General features: G+C 24.9%; 1 protein-coding gene across 1 annotated transcript in view; it reads left to right on the top strand.

Annotated features, from left to right (window-relative positions):
• Positions 1–22,991, top strand: part of LOC129618485 (T-cell leukemia homeobox protein 3) — a 70,000-nt gene that overhangs the window by 17,051 nt on the left and 29,958 nt on the right. The gene's annotated exons all lie outside the window — the stretch shown is intronic.

The following is a 22,991-nucleotide window of genomic DNA, read 5'->3' as shown; positions in this document are numbered from 1 at the left end:
CGAGTTCTCAATCCTTTATTTCATATTTATGAAAAGTTGTCTGACAAACATATAATTTGTTTTTTTTTTCGAAAGTCAATAAAAATAATGACAAGCTATAATATTATAGCATATTAATTATGATATTATACTCGTACATTGGAATTAATGAGCGAAATATTATAAAGAAATTAAAAATTTTATGATTTTATTTAAAAAAATTTATGGAAATAAATTTTTTAATAGATGTTTTTTTAACGCTAATTTAATGGCTTTATATAATCTAATATAATATTGAATAAAATTTTAAATGATTACGTACATTTATAATTTCAAGCTTTCAGCATATTTCCAAAGAGTTTTGGGAAAACAAGCCCTTTGCGTTCATTGTGTCAGTTTGTACGCCTGCCTTTCAAGGAAGATTGAAGTATTTTTTTGTCATCAATTAGCAATACTTCATTACTCGCTGTGCTTAAAGTAAAACCAAACTGAAAATTCAGCTAATACTGAAGGAATGAAGTATATTTTTTGAAGACCTATGTATATCATAAAATATTAAAAGCATTCATCCAGGTCATTTTGATTTTTTGTAATTTTTTGCAACTCGGATTGACTTTGAATTTTAGGAGTTTAGAGTTATTACCCCTGAAAATTTGCAAATTCACAAATTTCGTTCTACAATATATTTACAATACTCCAATGAACTTCCACAAAAACATGAATTTAATTGCTAAGTATCGTCATTTTATAATAAAATTTTAAGGCATAAAGAATCTTATTGATTCTCTTAATATAAATTGACTAGCAGTCAAATTTGATCTATCTATATATTTTATGATAAATTTTTACCTTATGATTATTGTAATCAACTTTATGATTTTGACGAAATTTATTCAAATTTTATGACAATATAATATTATACTAGATAGAATTAATAATAGAATTATTAAGTTTTAAATCTTCAAAGCTATATAAAAAATTCAATAGTATACAGAGTATAGGCTTCATTATGTGAAGTGGAAATGTGCTATTTTACATGCTGCGGGCTTGATGCTTGACATGCTGAATGTAGTATTTTTTTAATTAGTTTGTTTTTCAGTAAAAAACAGTTTTGTTTTATCAATTTGCAATTTAGTGTGGAATTTTTAAAATAACTTAAAATTTTACAATAAAAAGTTGAAATAATTACAAAAGTTTGTTAAAAATATTTTTTTAATGAATTATGTAAGAGAAATAAATCTATAGTGGTACAAACCAAATAAGATTAGAGCGGCCACCATTCTCATCAATAATTTTTGTGTTTTGGACTGTGTTTAATGTCAAAATTTTTTGTTATTAATTATGAAAAAACTCAATTTTGCTGTAAAACACAGCAATAATATTCAAAAGAAACATACATTAAATTAACAAGAAATAAAAAACTGAGAAACGGAAATATCACTGATTTTATCGTGATATTTTTAAAAGAACATAAGAAAATCTCATTTTAAAATCAGCTACCGAATTTAGCATTACCGTCCAAAGCAGCATCTTCCAATGTTATTCAGTAATTTTTCTTTTATTTTATTTTTGTACTTATATATTACTGTTCGATTCATCCGTTTGACTTTATCTTAACAACACTGATTTTTATCGTGATTAAAATCAAACACGCAACAACTGTTTACCGTATATCTATATATATACTATCATATGTTTTAAATATTATAAGAGCCACCGAAAAGTTAAACATTATATAAGATTATAAGATAACAAACAAATAATTTTTATACCTATATCACCTGTACCTACCAAGATGATGTCGACAATGATAATATTGATTTTGATGACGGTGTTGATTGTATAGTGATGTTACTGAATGGTGTTATTTGTTAATTTACCTTTATATATAAGCTCCGGGGCGAAGAAAAACACCTTATCCTCTTTCATATACGTTTTCAAGTTATTCCAAATTTTTTTTTTTTTTGAAATCGGTTTACCAATGTTTGTTTGTATGTAATGTATTCATGAAGTTATAATTTTTAGATTCCGATTTTTTTCCTTTTACCTTTATCCGTTAATGGTCAAATTTTTGTATATAAAGAAGGTATTATAGTTAAGAAATTAAAAAATAAAACAAAAGCGAAATTAAAAAAAAATATCAAAAAAGAGTCCCGTGTTTATAACAACCTCATTAATAATTATATAAAACCTGGCGCTTATTATTAAAGGCAATAAGGTAAATAAATAAATATGTCATATATATGTATATAGATGGACTAAAGGGACATTCTTTAATACAATAGACCCATATTACATTATCATTTAGTTGTCGCAATATTGATAGACATAAAATGCTTAAAGATAATCTGGATTTTTATTTTATTTGATTTGGGAATAAAATGAAAAGGATTTCAATTGTTTTTGGAGTTTTTTAATGATTTTTAGATTCAAAAAGTTCTATTCTGTTATACGGGGATGTTAATTTGATTTTATATTATGAAAAATTAGCAAATATCATAGTAGTGTGCAAAGTATTAGGACAATAATATAAACCTATGTATATAAATATGGCAAAGTATATAAATTTAATTCATTCTAATATTTATAATAGTTTTTACAAAATAGTATAATTAGCTTGAAAGAAAAATAATTATCAACTGCAAGTAAACTGATAAAGAAATAAAGAATAACAAAATTCCAAAATAAGCACATGCAAGTAGAATTGAAAGCATGAAGATAAGTACCATTTATATACCATTAGCCATTAGGTAAACAGCAACTGTCTGCAATTCATTAAAAATGCGAGAAGCGAAGAAATAAAAAACTGGCAAAAATAAGCAAATTTGAGCTCTTTGAACCAAAACATCTTCCAATATTTGAGTTGATGTATATACTTTTACAAATTCTCCAAAATATGACGAAGTGATAAAATCCCCAATGATATGAAATGCGGAAAGCTATGTGTGCAAATCAACCGCAAAAAATTCTCAGAAACAAGGAGAGGGAGAGTTTTATTGAAATATGTACTATACTCCCGCAAGCAATAGCATACTTTAATTTCGAAACGAAAAGTTCATAGAATACCATTTTCATTATTTTCTGTGAGCAGTACATATTGAAATGATAGACATGTCTAATTACCTTATTAAAATAATCTTCAAAAAGGCACAGTGATTCGACTAATTTATACTATTATTACAATTTCAATCTCGAAGCAGGGGTCATCGCAGGGGATTAAATCAAACGTACAGCTGTCAAAAATGGAAATCTTTTGCATTTTGGTGATTATAATTCCTTGGAACATTGCTTAAAATCTTCTATATTGAGTTTATGTATAATAATTTTAATGAAAATTCAAGCCGCCTAAATTCGATTAAAAATTATTGTTTATTTTAATTACTCATTCTTATATCCTTTCTACTTAAAATTCTCTTATACATATTTCAACACCATTTTTATTTCTTTCTAAGAATCACCTCAATTAAAATATACACAAAAGAATAAAAATATAAATACAAAAAAAAATTAAAGGATAATCGGCATAATGAAAATGAATTTATTATGTGTGCGGTCTAAAAAATCAAAGTTGTAAGAGACAAAATCAACGCAAACAAGAAAATGAAGAAAAAAAAATTGAAAAAACTCACATAAAAAAGCTTCTTAAAAATCCCTTAGCAGTATGGTGAACATAGTCATTATGTATAACATAGATGAGGCAAAATATTAAGCGTTATTTTCTGTTTTTATCCAAATCTTTAATCTTTAATTTTAACTTTGTTTATCACTTTTGTTTTTCTTCTTAAAACTTTTGCTATATTGCGCATGTTTAATATTTTTTGTTTTTACTCTTTTCAAATATCATCATTCTTCATGCCTAAATCTATACAAATATTTGCAAGTTAAAACCCAAATAACTTGGGTTTGTTGTTATTATAATTGTGACATAAATGTAGGTAAATGTAATCCGTATATATTTGCCTTTTAAAATGATTTTGATGAATTTTAAAATTAATTTAAAAGAAGAAAATTACATAATATTGTAAATTTAAAGCTGATGTTGCTCCCAATTGATTTCCTTCCTAAAATGCTACCAAATTGAAAATTCCTTAGATAACATTTAAAATATAATAACATCATAACAATTAATAAATTTACAAGAGAGTTTCTTTAATCAAAAATGAAACTTTTTACGAAGGCTGTTATACATTTTATTCCATGAGTAATAAATTTTTATAATCGCTCTATATAATTTAAAGTGCTAATCAATAAGAAAGCATATGTATGTATATGTCATTCATATTTATAAACGTATGAGTAAATATTTTCACACACACATATGAATATGAGATAATTACACAAAATATACTAAAAAAATGGAAACACCAATGTTATTGCTCAAGTTACAAAAAAATAACAAAATCAATTAAGAGCTCAATTGTGAATTGAGAGCTCAGTTGGGAATTCAAATTGAGTTGAAGTCACAAAGAAGGATTGTTTTAATCAAGACGTAAACAATTGTCTTACAAACGAACTGTCAAAATTGGAATCGTACATATATGCAATTTTGAGAGAGTTTTGACCATTTGTATTTAACCAGGGTTTCCAGCATTAGTTTTGCAATCACATTTCTTTTTGTTCCCTTACTCCAATTGGAAGCGTAAAGACCTTCCACTGACTTTAGAGTCATGCGTCAGTTTTAGACGTCATTGAGTTAACTAGACAGTGACCAGCCTGCCGTAATTTTTTCTTTGTATTAATTATTGAAGTTTAATTAATATATGTATCTTATTTATTTTTGTTGAAATTCAATATTATTATTATAATAACCTGGTCTGGATTTGAAATTGAGAAAGGGTCGAAAATCACATTAGTATATATTTACATTTACTATGAAATGTGGCAAACTGAAGCATTATTGGTTCTTAGACATTTTGTCTTTGTTGCGGATAGCTTTGTATTTGCTTTAAGAAAATATGTAAAGTTGATAATAATTTAAGAATTTGTGCAATTTCTTAAGAATTAGGCAATGATGACAATATAACAAATTAACAAATAGAATTTTGGCAATAGATAGAAAATTTTCGGATTCGTATTGATATGTAATTAAGGCTAAAACAAGCCTGGATTTTGATTTAATGGTTTTAATAATTAAAGCTCAAAACTGTTCTCTATTATAAAATTTGACACATAGGTATATTCTTAAAGACGTGATTAAGTTTTTTTCTATAGATTTGGCTTAGTATGAGATTGAAGTATTTCATGAATTCGTTAATCAAAGACTTTAGTTTTTCTTGTATTCTTGTTATTACATTATTTATGATATAAAACAAATTTTCTACTAGAACAACCGCGTTTAAGTTCCTATAATACCTATACAATGAAAATTTATTTCCATATTATAATGTTAATATGAAAATAATTTATTCAAAATATGTAAATACAGACGAATATCTTATATAATGCCCATACATACTTACAATTTAAAGAAGATGAAATTATTACCTTTCAAATTATTCATATTAAAGTAATATTTTTTTTTTTATAAAATAAAAACAGAAACAAAATATTTTTCTGTACTCTATAGGTATTCAAATATAACCTCCTTATTAATAAAATATCATCATCTTTCAAGATTGAAATTAAAAAAAAAAAAACAGAAAAAAAAAACCATAATATTCACAATACCTTTCAACAAAGAATGGCGCCACCTTATCAAAATACTGGAAACCAAACATATTTAAGTGAAGAAAAACAGAAACGACAGACGATGAGAGGAGGAATGTATGACATATCGGTATCAATTTAAATTAACTAAAAGCCTCTTAAATATTTTTGCTTGCGTTTCTTTGCTTCGCCTTTTTCATTTCGCATTTTTAATGTCATTTAGAAATATTATATGGATAATAAGAAACTCCGTGAAGTCTTTTATTTTAATATCATGTCACAAAAAATTGAGTCCCCTAAAACGATCTTATTTATTTTATTTTTTTTTGTTTTGAATTTTAATACACCCATATTAACCCATACGATATTTATGTATTCAAAAATTTTAATGTGAAAAGTAAAATATACAAAAAAATGTGAGGTTTTTTTCGCAGTATTTCTAAAAAAAAATTCTAATCGATTCAAATCAAATAAATTTTAATAGTGATGATTTGAATATTAATAATGTCTGCGTTATATTAATAAAAATTAAAAAATTAATAATGATAATGCAAAATTTATAATATATTCATACAAAATTTGGTACAGATTGTTATAAAATTGAAATTACGATCGCTATACCATCATACTATTCGATGTCGAATCAGAAATTATTTAATTAAGCTATTTAAATTATCGAAATTTTTATAACAGCGCTAAAGTGTTCGATATTTATTTAGAATATTTTAATTATAAAGCGTATAGGAAAACAGACAATTACTCGACTAGTCATACTATAACTACCCCTTTGATGGTGCTGCAACCAAATTACGTTATATGAGAAGGATAATACCCAATAATACTTAAACTTAAAATGAGTATTATATTGAAAATATTGAGAAATTGTTGAAATTGAAAACAGAAAGACAATTCTATCGATTATGCGATCAAGTATGACAATTACAAGCGGGCGATATACTACACCAATGTACCAAAAGAATTTTGTGAAGTGGCAGGAAGATATTACGAAACAATTAGGGGCAACAAAATTTATTTAAGTAGACACTTGTCGAAAAACTAAATTTAATATATTCCAGTAACTTAAACAATTCGTCTAATTTGCAAAGTGAACTCGGACATAAAATTTTGCTTCAACCGAAATTAAAATACACGAGCTCCCTTATTGTATACAATGCGGCCAGTCAAAAGTGCTTCTTAAATACTTAAATTTTTAATAATGGATGATGATGTCAAATTTTCAAAATTTTAAAAATACGATAAAAAAGTAATTACTTAATCTAAAATGGCAAAAATTTAATATTTTGAATATTGCCCACATAAAAGTGTAGGGGGAAATGCTTTTAAAGGTACAAAATATAAAATGTCATCAATATAATATAAAAGAATGTTATTTGGTTTGTCGGAATTTTTAAACAGGTTTTTTAAATTGAGAATTCCGTGTCAGATGAAATTTGACATGAGCAATAAAGAACATGAGCTGAAAATAATTTACAAAATCAAGATAGAGCGTCCGCCTAGAAAGCTAGAAAGCGGTAGGTCACTGCCTTTAACTCGTTCCTTTGATTATGTCATCCATTTGTTCTGCAGTTGCATGAAGAAATTTCCACTAAGTTAAATTATTAGTGTAATAAGCACATACTTATTAATTTCACAACTATGATGTTGTATTAGTAAAATTCATAATATTACAAGATCAAACTAAAATTGTTTAAATTTAGAAAGAAAATTCTTTTTTACATAAAACCGCCATCTTTATGTCCATCTTTCTTGACTTAAAGAAATTACAATGATGGCCTTCAAAGAGTAGAATTTACTTGATTTAAAAAACTCTTAATAAAAAGCAAAGCTAACAGAAATCTTTGCTTTAGTTAATAAATGTAATAAATATGGAACCTAATGGTATAACCTAGTAAAAATTTTTATCCAGTATGCCGGTCATTAAATCAATTTTTATCAATTTAATTCAAATATCATTTAATAGCACAAAAATGAGCATCACATATTAATTATGGATTATAGGGCAAAATTATAATAATCGAAATTAATTTTAAATTAAAATTGCTATTAAAAATGTCAACATATTAAAAATTTTACAATATTTTTATTTTAAAACATACAATAAAATCTACTTTATTAAATGTCAAAACTCTTTTGTTAATTTCATATCAATTGAAATTTTCAATTTATTTTTTAATTGTGTCAGAATTTCCAATTTGAAATATACGAATTAATAAATTAAAAAAAACCAATACTGTCAATATAAAATTTAAATAGCTGCGAAATAATATTACAAACATGTATACATACATTCAAAACAGTAGAAGGAATAAATGGGAAACTGAACAAAGGGAAATTATGCTACTGCCGTGAAGGGAATAAATATTTTAAATAATCGACCGCCCATTAAGTAATTAATTCGGAATTTTTATTTCTTTATGGTTTATATTTTACTAAAATTAAAAAATCATGTTAACCACCTAATTAAAATGCTTTAAGTTACGTCAGGTGGAATTAAAAGAAAATCGTGTACACATACTTATGTACATATAGACATAATGAAAACAAAAATGACAAATGGTCGATCGGGATAGAGAAAAATATTCCTACCGAAAAATTTACGCTAAGAATTCAAATATAACTTTAAAAATATATGTATATAAATAGCACCAAAATTATAAAACAACAACAATTGAAGAAACAAGAACCGAATCGTAATTTTAAAGATTGTTATGCAAATCAGTGGGACAAAACGATTTTTTTTTCTCTTTATTTTTTTAAGTTTTAATTTGAATCGGCGCGATCACCGCGAATTTAAAAAAATTAATGTTTTTGTTTTTTTTTTTTTGTTTATATTTAAAACGTTGATATTAAGCGGAACAACTTTTAATTCCTCTATAATTTTTTAGAGGATCTTCCAGATCATAAGTGTATATGTAAGAATCCATGTTTGTTAATATATATATTTATAGTCATTTGGGTAGTATTCATTTTACCCACCGATTTATACATTTTTCTACATATGTGTATTTTCAATTGTTAAAACAGAAAATTGAAATCTTAAATAGTATAACACATAAAATTTTTGAAATTAAAAGTTAAGAAAGCATGGATGAATAAAAACAAAGAAAACAAATAAAAAATAAAATGTTAATAACAAAATTTAAAAAGCTAAAAAAGATGAAAATTAAAGCGTGCTATAAAACAAAACAGCATTAAACACTTTACTTAACAAGAAAAAAATGAAAAGAAAAGAAATTGAAAATTCTATAAGAATTTTACAAGGAATAAATAATCAAATGAATTTTTTATTTGCTTATTTCTTTTAAAAAGAGTTTCTTTAATTGTTCATCTTTTACACCTTGCATTATAAATAATGTATATTATGCGGTAATTTAATAGCAATTTATATACATATATCATACTCTTAAAAGTATAGTCCATTTATAAACTACATCTACAGATTTCAGATTGTCAGGGTAGTATTTAACAAAAATTTAAAAAATTTTTACATTAATATAAGTGTAGTATGGCTTTGTATACACCCTCCGTATTCTGAATGAAGAAGACAATTTGTTATTATAAATTACCATTACAACTAAAGGAAATTTCTTCATATATGCAGAACAGATGGATGACGTTATCAAAAGAACAAGTCAAGATAGAAAAATTAAAAATTTTTCTCCTCGAACTGAACTAAAACCAGTAACCTGCCGTTTTCCTGACGGACGCTCTACCAACTTAGCTATACAGAGGTATGAAAAAATTACCGGCAAATTTTTCTTCACATTACTTTACAGTAATCTACATGATAACCAAGTATTTGTTTAAATGAGATTTGTACGTATATAATCTTCTATTCGAAGCAAACAATCATAGGAACATATATAATATAGGTATGTAATAGAACTTGTAATAGGCACAATTAAAGTTATGATATTATTAATTACGCCAATTTCTTATTTGCATTGGAATAAATTATTATTAGACAAACTTTTCTAGCTTATATTAAGAATAAAAACTACTATTTCTGGTCGAAACAAAAAATCGACAATTGGATATTCTTATATTAGAGATATCGTGCTCTTCTTAAAATACGACAAAATTGCAATATTTACCTAATAAAATTTCCCTTAATTTACTGTCAGCTGTATACAAATACTAATGGGATTTTTATTTTCTCTTTAATATTTTGAAATCGGATAAAAAATATTAAGTCAAAATTTATCAACTTTCGAAAATAACACAATTGTTTAAATTTGCAATAGAATTACTTTTTCTTCGAAGTTAACTCATTCAGGTATATTCCGTATCTAAATAAGTTCGATAAAAAATTGATAAATGTAATCAAAGAGAAATAAAATTTTAATTTTTCCTTTTAAGCTATAAAAGTAGTTTCTTTCTGTTATTGTAACAACAATATTGAAGAATATCACTATAATAAAATTATTTATTCGAAAATGTCTAATAAGGTCTAATATAATTTAATTTAAGAAAAACTATATATCAAATCCAAAAATCAAGAAAAAAGTCCATCTCTGTCTACAAAATTCGTATTGCAACTTGCTAATTGTAAAAACATAATATAATCACGGAATATACACATATACAAACAATATACGTATTCATACATTTAAAAATATAAAAATATAATTCGAAATGTCCAATATCATGTTTTGTTTTAAAATAATAATAATAATAAGTGAAGCTCTGTATAAATGTAAACAAATTAGAAGATGAATCGAACAGGAATATTCAATTGATCAAGAATAAAAAGTATTTTCCGATTTGTTTGCAATTTTAATTTCTTATGCTTGCTTTCATTCTTCTTCCAAGAGTATAATAAAAAAATAGTGTTAAAATTCAGAAGCTATACTCAAAACAATAAAAATAAGAGAAAAAGAAAAAATTTTACATATGATCTTCTCGTATACAGTAAGTATATGAAAAATCATTGGTTTTTTTTATACGTTCACATTTTTTTTACGAATTTGCAAAGCGTGTTATCTTACGTGTCATCAACATCAATTGAAATTGCCACCAGCCTTGGTTAAATAAAAATGTTGCAAAACACGTTTTTTAATAAACATTTATTTTGAGTATTTTTTCTTCTTCTGTTTTTCAACTAACTCTATATATACTTTTCATTACGTTTTTACAAAAACAAATTAAAAACAAAAATTCTGAAGAGAAAAAAAAATTTAAAAATCAATTTAAAGCAATTAAAATCAGAGCGATTTAATTCATCGATGTTTGTAATTCTGAAAAAAAAAAAAATTCATTAAAAATTTTCCTATATATACGAGTAGAAGCTCAAATATACAGAAACTCAACTCATTTTAACTTAAACTCACTTCATTTCATTCCTTCAAGCTATATTTTTTAAAATTACATTTACACAATATAGATGATAGAATAAAGAATAGTATGGTACCATTTTAATATTAGTAAACGTGTTTGTGTGTATGTATAAGTGTTATAGCTCAAATGTATATAATAACAGTAGAAAAAAGGTGGTAAATTGCTTGAAATGAAATGATTTATGGGTTTTATAACATGAGGTTCAATTTAAGAAAAATACAAAATAATAATAATAAAAAAAACGAAAAAAAGAAAATTAATACCTTGTACCTGTATACGAAAAAATAATTTTATTGAATAAATTAATGGCTCTCAAAAAGAATTTTAAATCCATCAGGAAGAAAAAATTACGAAAAATGGCAGTAAAGAAAAAAAAAAAAGTGTTTTTTTTTTCTAATAAAAGGTTTTCATTTTTACAGTAGATTTGTTGTTTTCTTGTTTCAAATTCATTTACTTTGAAGGGGAAACGTTAGGACATTACTTTTAATTAGAATTTTTTTTTTTTGGAAAAATTTCTACTACGATTATTTTTATTACAAGTATTTTCTAATTTCATTAATACTATATATGTACAATGGTACAGGTAACAAAGCTACAATCAAATATTTTTTATTTAATGGCATTAATATTCAAGTGTATTTATAAAATTTCTTTACATCCCACACATATCACATTCTTATTACATACAATAATTTTTAGGGAACATGTCACATTCAAATTGACAAAATTTAAGATTTTTTATAGTTGCTTATACCAACAAGTTAACAATTATCTATTTGTATAAAATTTAAAATGAGATTCATTAACCTAAAGTTCAAATATCTAGAAACATACATAATCTATGTACATAAAACAAAGGTTTTAATTGTCATGTGTTATTGCATACAAGTACACTCTTGTGGCATGTTTGATATGGGAATATTTTATTGGATATACGTTATGAAGACCATACGAGTATAAGAATATTGCTCAATCATGTCAGTTAAAATGGTCAAAATTGCATTCGATTTAAAATGGTCAGAATCTTCTGAAATGAATAAAAATCTTTTGATTCCGATTTGACTGGATTTCATTCTTCATTGGTCTTATATTAATATTTTTTTTAATAATCTATCAATTCGAATTTTAAGAGACCAATCACATTTTAATTATAAGATTTTGTTGCACGTATGTATAAAATTGCATATAATTAGGCGTACTTTATAACAATTTTTTTAGCGTTAGATATTATAAAGGATACATGAAATATAAAAAATTGAAAGATTAAAATAAATTTTTCGTCACATGTGTTGAAATTGTATATATACGTGCACATACGTATATATAAACGTTTTATTTAATTTTGTATATCTACATTATATACCCTTACATTTCAAGTTCAAGTTTGTGCACATACGTATATATAAACGTTTTATTTAATTTTGTATATCTACATTATATACCCTTACATTTCAAGTTCAAGTTTGATTTCGAATTCTTTTTCGTAGGAATATTTAACCGTTTGAGTGCCAAAAAGTTGGATATCTTTACCTCAAAATGCCGTGTAAAAAATGACTTTAAAAAAAAAAATCATTTTCTAAAAACTTCTAAATTTTCATCAATAATTAACCGATTTTCTTGATTTTTTCAGTGTTTTTTTGAAGAATTACAGTAGTTATTAAAATGAAGTAAACAATATAATGAACACAATATTTTATTTAGAAAAAAAAAGAAAAAAAAAACATGAAATAAAAAAAATTAACAATTGTGTTTTCCTGAACATTCGGTGTGCACCCCTTTCTTACACCGAATGTAGATCCATGTTGATCGACGTAGTCCCGCACCATCCTTGTGACTACAGACCACACAGCGACACATCATTACTTTGGTCAGTACAATCATCACTCGAACTATCACAAGTTTCGGACGAGAAACTTCGCGAAATAAAATATTATTTGCAAAAAAATATTTACTTCAAAGAATAACACGAGTTAGGTTTACAGTGTGAAGTAAAAACACGGCCGGTGAATGCGCACTGTACGCGGGAGCATGTGTCGGATGTGATGCCTGCGCAATCGACGATCGGCACTTTTCGGGAACATTCGATTCGACGAAAATCTATGATCGGGACTCTAACTGTTAATAAATACAAAATTATGAATACCATCCAAGAAAAATTTAAATTTTTAACTATAACAAATCAATTAAAATTTTTTAACAAATAATTGATTTCTCACCTTTAAATACATACGTACGTTCTATATTATGTATGTATGTATATAAAACAATTAAATCGAAGATAATATTTAAGGATCTTGAATTTCTCTCTTGATTTCTTTATTTTAAAGAAATATAAACACATATTTACACTATCTATAATTGCTATTTTCTAATTGAATACACGTAATGTGTCGGTCTTTTCTTGACCTTTTTCTTTGGCTTAAAAATAAAAAAATAAATAAAACCTTGGCAAAATTCAATACATACCCTTATAGACTACACCATTCCACCATTCAATATTCTCTTTTATTTCTTTAATTCTTCTTATCAGTAAAATATTTGAAATTCTTTTTATATGACGTGTCATCCAAAAAAAAAAAAAAACTCCATGCAACAAATTTAAAGCACACAAAAAGTGATTCATAAAAAAAAAATTAAAAATCAAGTTGACAAATTTTTTTTATCAAAATTTGTATGAAAATTAGTTCATAATAGGGTCTTTATTTAAATTTAAAGAGCATATACCGGTAAAATCATTGAATATTATTGCCTGTCCTTTTCGTATATAACGTTTGTTCCTCATAAGAAATATATTAAAATCACGGCATACATAACAACAAAATCAAAAATTTTATTATTTTTTCTTTTAAATATTTTAGATAAAACACACTTCATAGACCGGATATTTTAAAGGTATATATATATGAAGAAGGTCTATATCAAAATCAAATATAAAAAAAATCACATTTTCATTTCATTTTAAATTTTTTTAACTTTTCTTATCCTCAAGTGAGACAATCAGACGTGCGAGTATAAAATATTTCATAGACATTTTAACGCAAAAAAAAAAATATTGATGACTACAACAGGTAAAATTTAGGTTTAAAGGTAAATAAGAAGCAAAAATAAATCAAAAATAAAAATAAAAAAAATAGTTTATTGTTTACATTAATGTTCAAGGTGTCCGTTCAGGGCGCCTATACCAATGATTATTAATTATATTCTCAAAATTCTTATTCATTGATCTTGGTTATAGAGTTCTTCTTATAACACTGGCTTCAATAATCTGACAAAATGTTTTATTCATTCAATATAATAACGTGCATACTAATAAAATATTAAGTAGGCAACAATATTTTTTCTTAATGGTTTTATTTTTTTATATAATCAATTCTAAAACCTACAAACGATGAACATTTAAGTATTTGTTTATCAATGATTAATAAAATACGGAAGAAAACGCAAAGCCATATTATATACTAAAAATAAATTTGAAAAAGTTATTTAAGAGCAACGCACTATCAATATTGTAAACATAACTTGTATAACAAGCATCAAAACATTAAAAAACAAAAAAAAAAAATAGAGAATGCAAGCAATCACCAATATCTCATTTTTAAACTATAGATTTATTTATAACTACATAATATATATAGATGAAAATAGTTACCATATAAATTTGTGTGTATATAAAGTATGGCAGAATGAGAGTATAGATTCTTTATAAGTAAGATTTATTTAAGGAAAAAATTACGAATTATTTTACGCCTACCTTCTGAATTCTGTTATATTATAAGGTTTTTCAGTATAGGCGAGTTTCTGAAAAAAAAATTAAACTCATATCGCACTATTTTAAAATATTTTATTGTTCGAAAACTGGACTGTTCTCAAAAGTAATAATCTTTTTGTAATGTATTATAAATTTAACTTTGACTGCCTCCCCTTCCAAACTGTAATAATTCCATTTAACATCAAATACCAAAAAATCTGACTGCAAAGTGTATGTACACTATACTTTTCTAAAAGTGTTACACAAAATTATGAGAATGTCCTTTGAACTCTTGACTTTCCCACCATAGACAAGTATATTTTCGCCGAAAATTTCGCCATCACATAACCTTCCTTATTGTATACAATGCAGTCGGTAAAAATTTATTTTCTTATTTAATCAATAAAATCAATTTACATGTATAACGCTATTAAAGAAAAAAAATCAAATTAATTCCAATACAAGCACATTCAGCATAACACTAATATGACAGTAATGACAGTATATTTTACAATGAGGGCAATTAAAAGGTAATAAATATTGATGTTATGTAACTTAATTAATAAATAATTAATTTTTGTTGTAAAATTTAATTGTGACCTCTTAACATTAATACTAAATTTATGACTATACGAGTACTTATAAGACAATTGAGAATTAAATCATAAATTAAAAATTTTATGATTCCAATCTCGAATCTTTTAATTTAATTGATTATAAGGTAAAAGTTTGATAATTAATGAGATTGTTTTTAATTCACATGAAAAATAATTTTTTTTTTCTTTTTTTGTTGAAGCTCCTTAAAATTACTCTGGCTCGAAAGCATCTCTTCTTCCTTTTCTATTTTAGTAACTATAACAATAAAACTACATGCATATTGAAACAAAGAATATAAATTTAGTAAACGCAACTTCAACAACTCTTAACATCCCATTTAATAATTTAATTATTTCAATGGAACAGAAAAATAAAGTATAACTAACTTGCATTCAATGGTTTTGTAAAGTCAACATATTTGCCTTATTCATATAACGTAATATATAATAAAATTTGAGTTTGTTAACTTCGGATTGTGTTGAGTTTTCATAAAAACTTTACATTCGTCTCAACAGTAGCCTAAAGAGTTTATGACACACTCTTAATATCAAATTATTGGATATTTTTTTTTAATACCTTTGTTTTTTATTATTTTGACCTTCAATTTTTGTAATATTTTTTAATAACTAGGAATAGGTGTATAAAATTTTCTGATTCCAAAAAAACAAAATTACAGTGTAGTGCATGTTAAACTGTTTATAACTTCCGTTTCACTTTACAATACAATAATTTCATGTATATAAGGGTATGTATGCATACAATGTATATATATTTAAGTATAATTGTCATGCCAGTAACTTTCATATGAAATAAAATTACAATAAAATTACTTTAAACCAGAGGCTCCCAAACTTTTTTCTCCTGTAGATCTCTTGTCGAATTTTTCAATTTTTGATAGTCCCCGTGCTACTTTCTTTGATAGATGTAAATTTCTTGCAGTAGCAGGGTACACCTATGATGTGAGAAAGTTAAATAAAAAACTAATTTAATTAAATTCATATTTTTTTATAGACCCATAGCAGATCCTCATGGACCCCTGAAGGTTTATATAGACCACTTTGGGAATCACTGCTTTAAACTAATATTATTTATTCCAGTTGATGGCTTTATATGAAAAATAAACGTCAAATTTTTAATAAGTATATACAAGAATTTTCATATAAAAAACTACTGTCATTAAACTCGGAGTAGTTTAGAATTTTATATTGCTTTGAATAGAAGGCACCCGCAGAGTTGTTACAAATATTACCTGAAATAAACGATTTTCCACAATTGCTGTAATTGTATGTAATTAACAAAATGTCAAAGTTTTTGTGATATTATTTTAAACAAAGGTTCTTTTGTTCATACTTTATTTATGATTAACCAGATAAGATGTCCCAATGACAAATTGTGAATTCTATACGATAAATGTGCTCTTCTGTACTCCTCAATATTTTATTTAATCAATTGAATATTATAAAATTAAATAAAATCCAAAACTGTTGTGAGGCCGTCAAAGTCTTTGTTAAAAATTATATTATGGATTTAACTATTTTTAATTCTTTTGAAATACTATAAGATTATATGTATATATGTAAACTATTTTTAATTTAAACAGGACATTAAAAGCAAGTACAAGTACACTTTAATTCATATACTCTATATTAATTTTCATTTAAATCACAGATTTTATTTTTCTCTTCACATATAAGAAAAAAATAAACCTATGTAGAAAAAATAAAAATCATTTATCAATTTTACTTATGCCATTTTCCATGTCATATTATAAATTAATAAAAGCATTTACCACAAAATTATATTAATAATTTATTGCCAATCGAAAATATCTTTTTATCTCTACCCACATAGAATACATAGTGTCTATAGAATACCATCATAGTACATAAAGATAAAAATGAAAAAAAAATTTCAATATTTTATTAATTTTATTGCTTTGTATCGTTATAAAATCTAAATTCGATATCATAAAAGAAACAAAAAAAAAAGTACAAGGATCAAGGATATAAAATTCATAATTCTCTGATTGAAGTAAATTTTTCAATATCAATTTAAATTTTTCCGTCTATCTTTCAATTTGAGAATTTTCAAATTTTTTTTGGTTTCATTTTACCTCCCTATATACTTTTCAAGTATACTTTTTATAAAATATCGTTTCAATTGAGAATAAAGTTTATATTAAAATCATTTTGATAAGTAGGTATATATATATATATTATATATATATGCATTGATATTTCATAAATTCAAGTACAATTTGTTTAAAAATAACCCTATTGGATTCATATTTTACTTATAATGTGATGTTGTAAAATAAAACTTAAAAGCAATAAAAATCACCAAAATATTAAGTTCAAATAACATTTTTCATATATGTATGTTATATTTAACATACTATATTCGTAATATATGTAAAAACCTTTTTTAAATATTGAAGCTGTAAACCTATAATTTGTATACCGTAGGAAATTTGAAGAAGAAATAATATTGCATATGGTTTAACCATATATAACAATAATTTTTGTCTGGTTATTTGACCCAATCATGCAGTGGTTATGGCACTTGTCCTTTAACGGAAAGCCCGTAGAGTTCAAACACTTGTCAGGTCACTATAATTATTATAATTAATTTTATAGAGCTTAATAAGCAGGCTAGTTACCGCTTAGCTCACTAAACAACCTGTAAAAACTGATGCTTAGCTCTAAAATGAAGTGGAAGGACCTAATGGTTCAAAGTGGGGAGTAAGGGGAGAAAAAAGATAGTTCATTTACTTAGCAAATATAAAATATTACTTTCAAGTGTTTGTGCAAAACCATTTAATAGTCACATAGAAATCATAATTTTAAGTCATTAATAGTAAATCTGCATAAATTTGTGGTAGTAATTTATGAATTTTCAGTATTGAGAGCGACTGAGAAAATTTTTTATATGAGAGTGATGCTTATATTATTCTCTGAATAGGTTGAGAATATTAAGGAGTCTTTATAAACAAATAAAATATCAGAAAATTGTAGCGAGTTAAAATTTAACGGAGCTTGTTTGAGAATACCTAAAATGTTTTATTTAAATAGTTCTATAAAATTACTATAAATGAATTTAAAAAAAATTCCATTAAACCAAAATCATGTGTTAAAATGAATGCTTATGCGTATTGCATTATGTGTGGGTGGTACTGATAATGTACGAAAATTTAATACATGAGCATGAGTGGTTTTGCAATAAAATGGAAATATGGATCAAGTCACTGATTCTGAACCGTCCAATTAAAATATTAAACACAAAGACGTTTCAATTTTTTTCATTAGAATTAACTTTGTTTGATTTGTTTCAATTTCGCTTTGAGTTCGAATTTCGCATTTTTTTTCTAAAAACAAATTCTTTTTAAATTTACAGCCCTTATTTTTCATGAAAATAAACCTACTTCTTACTCAGTTTAAAATAATTTGGAACTTATAAAAAAACACTATTTTCATATTTTACACAAATTCATAATTTTGTTAACTTTTGGTTGGGGTTGTTTGGCAGATCAAAGAAAAATGCAGATGAGTAAGGAAACACCAAAATCCATGTGAATTTTTTTTTTGTGGGTTAAATAAAATTTCATTTTCTCGACAAAAAAAAAAAAAAATTGATATTTAAACCCCTTTGGAAGCCATATTTTTGATTTTTTATTCATTTTATTTTTATTACATGGCTGATTATTATTAAAGGGTTTAAAAAACAAAAAAGAGAAAATTGAAAAGTTATTTTTCATGAAATCCCCATTTATTTTATGTATTATGATATGGTTATGAATGTAAGTAAAGTGTAATGAAACCAAAGGTGTGTAGGTAGTTATAGGAATAAGTTTCCACTTTTTTTTAGGTTAATATGCTTTGCATGAATATTAGAAGGAAATTAAGTGTAATAAACGTATATATACTTATATGTACATGGGTGTATGTATACTGTGTGTATCGCAATGATATCGTATTTGCTTAGTCCTATATTATAAAAGGTGTTCAAATAACATATTTTAGATTCGGTTTTTTTCTGAGTAAGCTGCGAAGAAAATTACAATGTTTGAAAGATTCCGTATATGCAAGTGTATGAATGGTTACCATCCAGCCAATTGAAAATAATTTTTATATAGAAATAAAAGAACTTTAAATGTATATATACATATATGTATGTCTAAAAATTTTGTCATAAAAGGTCTAAATTGAGTTCCAGAGATTTTTAACTACGGCGACGATAACATTTTTTTCAAACAACGTGTGTTATTTAACACACGTTATAAATCATACAAAACTATTTAGTTTTGTATGATTCAAAAACTAAAATGCTGCAATATGTAGTAAAAGCATATTAAAATAAATATAATAATCGTGGACATCGAAAGACCAGTTGGTTTAGATAGTCGACCTTGAATTAAATGGCCGATGACGACCTGATTGTCATAAGGTTATAATAGCAAATCAGTATATATATTTGGGTTAAATAATCGTGAACATATTTTACATAACTTCAATCATTTATTTTAGGTATTAATTGTAAAAGGATGAAATATAAGATCGGGAGTACCTCATATATGTAGATATTAATGTTCAAGAAACCAAGCGAAAACTTTTAATTGAATAAATCTAATGTTACACCTTATCCTCAAATACATGTATATCAAACATTCTTCAGATCGAACAACAGTCGATCGAACACAGTTTGATGTGCATATACATTACCTAAGAAATTCTTACACAATATGTTTACATTCTGAAATACTGTGTATAAAATAAACATTATATACACAAATAATCTTTATTTGCAGATCATACACAAAAATAAATAAAAATAATCCTCCTCCCTCCCCCATCTAAACCTTAACCCCTTCCTACCACCCCTCCCACATACATTATTACAAATTAATTTTGTGTTTCTTTAAATTGATCATCTCGGTATAGATATAAAGAATCTATTCTGAAATCGAACAAAAAATAACCAAGAAATCAATTGGATATTATTATATATACGATAAAGTATTTGAAGCTGATTTAGATAAATTGAATATCGAATTCAAAATGAAAATTCTATATTTTTTTATGAAAGGATATAATATAACGAAACAAGTACATAGTAATGGAATTCTAAAATTATTTTTTTATACTGAAAAAGGATAACAGAAGAGTTTTTCAATTTTTTTATTAATATTCATTCAAATCTAACCCCAATCCTCTTTACACCCACACAAAATTTTTAAGTAAAATTGAAGGGGAATATTATTTTTTTTATGAGATTTTTGAATGATGATGAATATTATACACGTATACTTAAACTCAAATATATATATATATATATATAGTATATATGGGTGAGTGTTTGTGGACCTTTTAAAATGATAATATGCCATAATGTAAATATGGCAACTAAATACATAATAATGTTATATATAGAACATAATAATCATATATACAGTATGCGCATATTAATAATAATGGTTTATTATACAAAGTATGATGGTTAAAATGATTGAGAAAAATTATTGATGTAAATGACATTTTATTGGCTCAGATGGGTTGATGGGATGTTCTAGTTTTTTTATGTGCTTCCAGTTTTTTTATGTGACATTTTGATTCAGGTGCTTTATACAAAAAATTGAAGTAGATTTATAAACACTTGAATTCCAATATTTATTGAATTTGTTTTTTTTTTTTAAATGAAAAGATAATTTATTGTTTTATTTGGTGAGGACAATTTGATAGCAATTCTTTTTTTCTTAGATTTCATTTTTTTTTTTTAAGAAATTTTTATTACCTCACGTATCTTTTTTACTTTAAAATTTAAAAACTACGCTTACATTATGTAAAAATATCACATGTCACGAAATATTTTTTTGAAAAATTACTTATTTTTATAGGTACATATTAAATATGTATAGAAGTTCCCATAGGGTATAGGGTAGAAGTGAATTTTGTAAAAATAATTTGATTTTTGTAATTAGCACATATGGGAAGCAATTCAATAGAACACAGTCCTGCTAAAATACAAATGCTAGCAATTATCGGTCAAAGTTAATTTTTTCTAAATTTAAAGTAATGACAATTTGTTTGATAGCATTATATGTGAAGTGAGGAACCCCACTGAATTGTATAATTATCTAATAAAAATAACTAATTGCCTTACGACTTTTTGGAACTAATATGATTAAAATGATTAAATTTTGAATTCGAACTTGAGTAATGCAAAAATTTTTATCCCAATTCAGTAAGAGTTCGTCATGTTTATCAATAATAACTGTTCGGTACAACAAAGTTTAAAAATAAAATAAACAGAGTAAAAATTAATTACATAAGAAATCCTTATTTATTGGTCATTGTCATTACATATTTTAAATTTTTGTATTAATTGATGTAGGTCAAAGAAAAGTACCATATTCGCTTATTAAAATAATTATTGCATTTATATGCATAACGCGTAGTTTGCTTCGGTTAAAGGACCGATGCCATAACCACTACACCAATACATTATTTATAATTAACGTAAAAGAACGTGACACATTGTTTATAATTAATGTAAAAAAAAGTATATTAAGATTAGAATATAAATTGACTGATTTTTAATAAATAAAATATAGTTTATTCTATGCATTCAATCAATATTTGAAGATTTAGACAGATAATAAGTATGCACATTGAACTACTGCATATCGAAGGCCATTCTGTGTATTGTCTCATTAGCCTTGACTCCGACAATACAATGCTTACAAAATCTATTTGAGTACAGCTAAGTTTCAATCATAAACAATTATTAGAAGTAATATAACTCATAAAGTGAGAGCGTAAAATAACAATTATTAGAAGTAATTTAATTATGTCTCCTCAAAAGTTCAACATTGAATAAAAACTTCAATGTAAGTTCCAAGTGTTTGGTAGATTGTTTGAAGAAATTGGACTTTTTTTTAAATAAAATTTTTAATTTTATAATTTATTCAACTATAAACGTTCAGTTCCCTCCCGTAATTCTATATAACAGTTATAATAAATGTTTTTTTTGTTCAGAAAATTTCATGCCAATCATATGCAATATAGCTGAATGCAAATATGTCATATGTGTTTAGACCAAAACTAATAATTCTTAAGATAATTATAAATATAAAATTTACATATTTTCAATTAAAATATATTTGTATATGTAAAAAAATACTATTAGATTAAGATATCAAAACTTAATAGTGGCGTTTTTTTCAATTTACGTTCAACTTTTAATATTTTAAGTGCTTAGTGTTTAACGCGAATTGAAAATATTTTATTACTTTTAAGCTTAATTTAAAATCAAAAGAAAAATCATGTAGATAAAAATAATTGCATCTAATAGAATTTGATGAATTTTCACGAAAATAAAATTTATCTTAAACTATTTTTATGTACCTACTTACTGGTATTACGCCATTTGCTTAAAATGCTATAAAATGATTGTATATAAAAAAAATGTGTAATAAATTTGTGTTCAAAATTTGAAGAAATTAATTCAATTACATTTTTCGCATATATTGAAAATTTCTAAGTGGCGTAGATATTAAACATTTTTTCTAAAAACATCGTGCAATTAAAGAATAACAGAGGAGTAATAATAGATTTATAGCAAAAATAAGTTGCACTTATATTTCTGTTGAAATCAAGAAAAATATAAA

Source organism: Condylostylus longicornis, unplaced genomic scaffold (genome assembly GCF_029603195.1).
Source record: "Condylostylus longicornis isolate FDR11 unplaced genomic scaffold, ASM2960319v2 ptg000007l, whole genome shotgun sequence".
Taxonomy (NCBI): domain Eukaryota; kingdom Metazoa; phylum Arthropoda; class Insecta; order Diptera; family Dolichopodidae; genus Condylostylus; species Condylostylus longicornis.
Note: the sequence above shows the minus strand (reverse complement) of the source record. Positions and strands in the feature narration are given on the sequence as shown.